Source organism: Jatropha curcas, chromosome 1 (genome assembly GCF_041381405.1).
Source record: "Jatropha curcas cultivar XTBG-Jc1 chromosome 1, XTBG_Jcur_1.0, whole genome shotgun sequence".
Lineage (NCBI taxonomy): Eukaryota > Viridiplantae > Streptophyta > Magnoliopsida > Malpighiales > Euphorbiaceae > Jatropha > Jatropha curcas.
Window position 1 is genome coordinate 16,433,766 of NC_143151.1, and position 6,000 is coordinate 16,439,765.

A 6,000-nucleotide genomic window follows, 5' to 3' on the forward strand; every position below is an offset into this window, starting at 1 on the left:
AAATTCATATGATAACAGGCTAAGAAATCATCCTAATCTATCATATGGTAATCCTAACAATGCCTTGAATGCACCACCTGGTTTCCATCCTCCGGAAAAGAAATCTCATGATGACCTCCTCACTGCTCTTTCCAAATCACACATGGAATTCATGAATGAAACTAGAGAGAACCATAAAATCCAGCAGGCTGCAATAAGAAATTTGGAAATTCAGCTAGGACAGTTCGCAAACATGATGGCATCTCGACCTCAAGGTACGTTACCTAGCAATACTGAAAAGAATCCAAAAGAACAAGTGCAGGCTATCACCTTGAGGAGTGGCAAACAATTAGATGAACCACTGAGGAAAGAAAAGGAGGAAAAAGAACAATCAAAAGTGCCTATCATTGATTTAGAGGAAAAAGAAGAGGTAAAACCCTATGTTCCCCCTGTTCCCTTTCCACAAAGATTAAAGAAAGCACAAGATGACAAGAGCTTCCTCAAGTTTATGGATGTGTTTAAGAAGCTTCAAATCAATATTCCTTTTGCTGAAGCTCTTGCTCAAATGCCTAGCTATGCTAAATTCCTAAAAGATATCTTGAGCAAGAAACGAAAAATTGATGATCAAGAAACGGTAATGTTAACCGAGGAGTGCAGTGCAATTATTCAAAACAAACTGCCTCCAAAGTTAAAAGATCCAGGAAGTTTTTCTATCCCCTGTAACATTGGTAATCTTGACTTTGAAAAGGCTTTGGCAGATTTAGGTGCTAGCATTAATCTTATGTCCTATGAAGTTTTTAAGATGCTAGGTATGGGAGAGCTCAAACCAACAAGGATGTCTTTGCAATTAGCAGATCGTTCAATTAAATATCCTAGAGGGATTGTAGAAGACGTGCTTGTAAAGGTAGGTACATTCATTTTTCCTGTTGATTTTGTTATTCTTGATATTGATGAAGACAGGGAAGGATCTCTAATCCTTGGAAGACCTTTTCTTGCAACTGCAAGAGCATTGATAGATGTCTATGAGGGTAAGTTGACTCTTAGAGTTGGACAGGAAGAGATTGTATTTGATGTACTTAAATCTTGTAAACTCCCTATGGATCATGGAGACTGTTTTAGAATTGACGTAGTCGATGAATGTGTGGAAACCACTTTGCATGTTGAAAATAATGCTAATGAGTCAAGCATCTTGAATGAAAAAGAAAAGGAACTCCCTAAGCATGAACTGAAACAACTTCCACCTCATTTAAAACATGCATTTCTAGGTGAGAACCATTCTTTTCCTGTTATTATTTCTTCTCACTTAACGCTTGATCAAGAGGAAAGGTTGTTGCAGGTTTTACAAAGGCACAAGAAAGCATTAGGATGGTCTATCTCAGATCTACAAGGAATAAGCCCAAGTGTGTGCATGCATAAAATCTTGATGGAAGAAAACTACAAACCTTTAATCGAGCACCAAAGGCGACTGAATCCTAACATGAAGGAGGTAGTTAAGGCTGAAATTATTAAACTCTTAGATGCCGGCATCATTTATCCAATTTCAGACAGTAATTGGGTAAGTCCTGTCCAAGTTGTTCCAAAGAAGGGAGGTATGACTGTTATTTCTAATGAAAACAATGAATTAATCCCCACAAGAACAGTCACAGGTTGACGTGTGTGTATAGATTATAGAAAATTAAATAAAGCAACACGCAAAGATCACTTTCCCCTCCCCTTTATTGATCAAATGCTTGAAAGACTTGCAGGTTATCCGTTTTATTGTTTCTTAGATGGCTATTCAGGATACTTCCAAATACCTATAGCCCCTGAAGACCAAGAGAAAACTACTTTCACTTGTCCTTATGGCACTTTTGCCTATAGGAGAATGCCTTTTGGGCTATGCAATGCCCCTGCAACCTTTCAAAGGTGCATGATGTCCATCTTTTCTGATATGGTGGAAAAATTTATTGAAATATTCATGGATGATTTTTCTGTATTTGGTTCTTCCTTCGATGCATGCCTTCATAATTTATCTTTAGTGATGCAACGATGTGAAGATACTAACCTTGTGTTAAATTGGGAAAAATGTCACTTCATGGTTAGTGAAGGTATTGTCCTAGGGCATAAAATCTCTCAAAAGGGGATTGAAGTAGACAAGGCAAAAATTGAGGTAATTGAAAAACTACCTCCCCCTAACACAGTGAAGGGCATAAGAAGTTTTCTTGGGCATGCAGGGTTTTACAGGAGATTCATAAAGGATTTCTCAAAAATCACTAAACCTCTTTGCAATTTGTTAATTAAAGATGTTCCATTTGATTTTGACAAAGAATGTTTAGATGCTTTTAACAGGTTGAAGAAGGAGTTAATCTCAGCCCCGATCATCACTACACCAGATTGGACTTTACCTTTTGAGCTTATGTGTGATGCTAGTGATCATGCTGTAGGAGCTGTTCTTGGACAAAGAAAAGACAAGAAGTTGCATGTTATTTATTATGCAAGTCGCACATTGAATGATGCGCAATTAAACTATGCAACTACGGAAAAAGAATTACTAGCTATTGTTTTTGCTTTTGACAAATTCAGGGCATATCTAATTGGAGCTAAAACAATAGTCTACACAGATCACTCCGCCATCAAACACTTGCTGGAAAAGAAAGATGCAAAGCCAAGACTCATTCGTTGGGTACTTCTATTGCAAGAATTTGACCTAGAAATTCGCGACAAAAAGGGGACCGAGAACCTCGTTGCTGACCATCTTTCCAGGCTTGAATTGAGGGAAGAAGACACAAGCGAGCTACAAATCAATGAAAGCTTTCCTCATGAGCAACTTCTTCTATTGGCAAATGCTCAACCCCCCTGGTACGCTGACATTGTTAATTATCTTGTTTGCAAAATTCCTCCTCCCAATTTTTCTTACCAACAAAGAAAAAAATTTTTTCATGATATCAAATTCTACTATTGGGAGGAGCCATTTTTGTTCAAGTATTGTAGTGATCAGCTCTTCAGGAGATGTATACCGGAAACTGAAATAGAAAGTGTCTTTAAATTCTGCCATTCAATGGAATGTGGAGGCCACTTTGGAGCAAACAAGACAGCTGCGCGTATACTAGAAAGTGGTTTGTATTGGCCTAATCTTTTTAAAGATGCTTATAACTATGTTCGTCTTTGTGATCGTTGTCAAAGGTTAGGTAACATTTCGAAGAGACATGAAATGCCCCTGAACAGCATCCTTGAAGTCGAAATCTTCGATGTATGGGGTCTGGACTTTATGGGACCTTTTCCACCATCATATTCAAATCAATACATTCTAGTGGCGGTGGATTATGTGTCAAAGTGGGCAGAAGCTGTTGCTCTTCCAAATAACGATGCCAAAAGTGTGATGAGCTTCATCAAGAAAAACATTTTTACAAGGCATGGAACTCCCAGGGCGATAATCACGGACGGAGGTAAGCATTTTTGTAATAGATATTTAGACTCCCTTCTTGCAAAATATGGTGTCACTCATCGTGTAGGTACTCCATATCATCCTCAAACCAGTGGACAAGTAGAGGTCACTAACAGAGAAATCAAAAAGATCCTCGAAACCACTGTTGGACAATCGAGAAAGGATTGGTCCAAAAAGCTAGACGATGCTCTATGGGCCTACAGAACGGCATTCAATACGCCTATAGGTATGTCTCCATATCGCATGGTGTATGGTAAGGCTTGTCATCTTCCTGTAGAGTTAGAACATAAGGCGTTTTGGGCCATTCAATTTTTTAACTTTAATGCAAAGTAGGTTGGTCAAAAGCGATTGCGACAGCTAAACATGATGGATTAAATGCGCCTTCACGCTTATGAAAATGCCAAAATATACAAAGATCGCACTAAACAATGGCATGATAAGCGCATTATCATGAGGGATCTAAAGGTAGGCCAGCAGGTGTTGCTCTATAACTCTAGACTTCGGTTATTTCCTGGTAAGTTGCGCTCTAGGTGGTCTGGACCATTCACAATCAAGGAAATCTTTCCTCATGGCGCGATTGAAATAGTGGATGGTAAGTCGAATCGAAGTTTCAAGGTAAATGCTCAACGTTTGAGAAGCTATTATAATGAAACCTTTGAACCCATCAAGACTACAATTGGTCTTGCTTAGCCTAAATTAAGATAAGTGCGTCGAACTTAACGACGTTAAACAAAAGTGCTCATGGGAGACAACCCATCTATTTTTATTAAATTTTCGTCCATTAATTTATTTTTATTCCCTATTTTATTTGTCAAAATCCCAAATTTTCTCCATAAGTGTTCTTTTGTTTAGTTAAGAGTTTTTGTAGGAAAAAGTGGAAATCCAGAACCAAGCACGCCCTAGCCGTGCTGGGTGGCACGCCCGTGCCATGAGATGAGAAGCCAGCCCACCCAGGCGTGCCCCGAAGCACGCCCGTGCCATAGAAAAGAGATTAACACACTTGAAGGTCAGAGGAGAGCACGCCCTAGCCGTGCTAAGTGGCACGCCCAAGTCGCGCTACGAAGCAAGTCTCAGCAAAGAAAAAACGCCCAAGTCGCGAGCGCGACATTCACAAGCGCGAGCGCGACAATTAAAAAAGAGAGTCAGAAGATTTGCCAGCAAACTCGCGAGCGCATCTCCCATATACACGGGCGCGAGCTGAAGTCGCGAGCGCGACATTCATATGCGCGGGCGCGAGAAAGCACCTTTGAGAGTCAGAAGATTTGCAAGAAAAACTCGCGAGCGCGACATTCCTATACGCGGGCGCGAGCTGAAGTCGCGAGCGCGACCTTCATATGCGCGGGCGCGAGAAAGCACCTTTGAGAGGCAGAAAGTTTGCCAGCAAATACGCGAGCGCGACATTCCTATACGTGGGTGCGAGGAAGCACCTTTGAGAGGCAGAAAGTTTGCCGGCAAATTACGCGAGCGCGATTTTCATATGCGCGAGCGCGAAAAGAACTTGAGAGGCAGAGAAGAGCACGCCCAAGCCGTGCTATGTAGCACGCCCGTGCCAGGTACGCCACTTTTGTTGTTTTGCAGGTCAGAGGGGAGCACGCCCAGGCCGTGCTCATCAGCACGGCCGTGCCACGATCAGACCAACTCATTTATTGGCGCCCCTATTTAAAGAGCACGCCTCCAAACCTTCTCTTTTCCATCTCGCACGCCCTAGCCGTCAACTCCTTTCTCTCAAACTTTCTCTTTTCTTCTCCCTTTTCTCTCAAATCAAACACTCTCCACCCAAAATTTTCACATAATCAAATCCAACAATGCCTCCTAGATACAAACGTAGCAGACCCGCATCATCCGTTGCTGCTCAGAAGCGTTCGACTACGCGATCCTCCACGGCTCCTCAACCTCCTTCACCTCCTGCCATTCCATTCGAATTTGCCTCATCCGATCAACAAGAAAGGTACACAAAATTATCTCTTCGGCCTATTTTACCGAATAGATTTATCAATGAGGCTGCCTTAGCGCAAGTGGGTCTTAGGGATATTGTGTTAGACCCTCTTAAGAGAATAGGATGGGGGGAATTTATTGATATGAAGGACTTAGTCTATGCCCCTCTAACTCTAGAATTTTTGAGTTCCTATTCCTCTTTTATTCGGTTTTTACCTACATCTCCACCGAGCCAGATTAGGTTTCGACTGTCTAGCCAGGATTTTGAACTGTCTGTGAATGAGATCAGCCAAATTTTCGGATTTCCCACAGAAAACAGTCAAATACAAGTGCCTAGTGATTTTAATGCATATACTACATGGCAAGAATTTACCGGTGAAGTAAATTATAATCCTAGATATTCAAAGGCATCCAAATTAAGAAAACCTTCCTTGCGATACATTCATAAATTTTTGTCCAACACTATATTCGGAAGGAGTGAAAGTGATGGGGTGTTAGGTTTGAATGAATTATATTTTCTGTGGGTGATTGAAAATGGGGTTTTGTTAAATGTTGGATATTGGCTCTGCCAGAGATTTGCAAAGGTGGCTCGAGCCGACAAAGGAGCTATAATGATGGGGTGTTTTGTGACCCGCATTGCTAGATACTTACAGGTTTGGCAA